At 54.8% G+C, this 947-nt stretch overlaps 1 non-coding gene across 1 annotated transcript; it reads right to left on the bottom strand.

Annotated features, from left to right (window-relative positions):
- Positions 1-312: 312 nt before the first annotated feature.
- Positions 313-421, bottom strand: LOC111824312. Its single transcript, XR_002827386.1, has one exon. It is a non-coding gene; the product is annotated as a U6 spliceosomal RNA (small nuclear RNA).
- Positions 422-947: the final 526 nt, after the last annotated feature.

The raw sequence follows: 947 nt of genomic DNA on the forward strand, positions 1-947 counted from the left end.
AGGACGGAAGGCTTCGTTATTCCCACGAAAATGAGGGGAAAGGCATGAACTCTGACCTCCGGTCCCCAAGCCCAGAAGAGGAGGTGAGTGAGAGATTGTTGGTATCAAAGGTTTCTGAGCCCGGCCGGCGTGGCTCAGGGGTTGAACATCGACCTATGAACCAGGAGGTCACGGTTGATTCCCCATCAGGGCACAGACCCGGGTTGCGGGCTCCATCCCCAGTAGGAGGCGTGCAGAGGCAGCCGGTCCATGATTCTCTCTCATCTCTGATGTTTCTCTCTCTCCCTTCCTCCCTGAAATTAATTTTAAAAAAAAAATATGGAACGTTTCACGAATTTGCGTGTCATCCTTGCGCAGGGGCCATGCTAATCTTCTCTGTATCGTCCCAATTTTAGTATCTGTGCTGCGGAAAAGCGAGCACTGAAATTAATTTTTTTTTAACTTTTTTTTAAAAGGCATCTGAGCTGGGAGTTCGCAACCCGGCCTCCTCCCCCAATCGCTCTGCATTTCATTCTCCAATCATGGGGGGGGGCCAGATCAGCCCAGACCACAGTCACCCCGACCCCAAAGCCAGCAGCTGGGTTGTAAAAAGCGGGCCAGTTCTAGGAAGAGACGCACCCCCCAGAGCGGGACCAGCGGCGCGGGGCGGCCGGCTTTCCGTCGTGTGCTGCTATGACCCCGTGGCCCCCCCCGGCTCTGGGCCTCCCAGCCCTCCAGGGGCTCCCTTTGCCAGCGGCAGCCCCCCCCCCCATCTTTGGGGTCCTCAGAAATCCCAAGGCAAACCCTCCGAACCGATCTAGTCTTTGTTTCTGTTTTTGTTAACCCTCAGCTGAGGATATTTTTCCCGTTGCTTTTCAGAGAAAGTGGAAGGGAAGAGGAAGGGAGGGGGAGAGGGAGATAGAAACATCGATGATGAGAGAGACTCATCAATCGGCTGCCTCCTGCAC

This window comes from Myotis lucifugus, unplaced genomic scaffold, assembly GCF_000147115.1.
Source record: "Myotis lucifugus unplaced genomic scaffold, Myoluc2.0 scaffold_1153, whole genome shotgun sequence".
Taxonomy (NCBI): Eukaryota; Metazoa; Chordata; class Mammalia; order Chiroptera; family Vespertilionidae; genus Myotis; species Myotis lucifugus.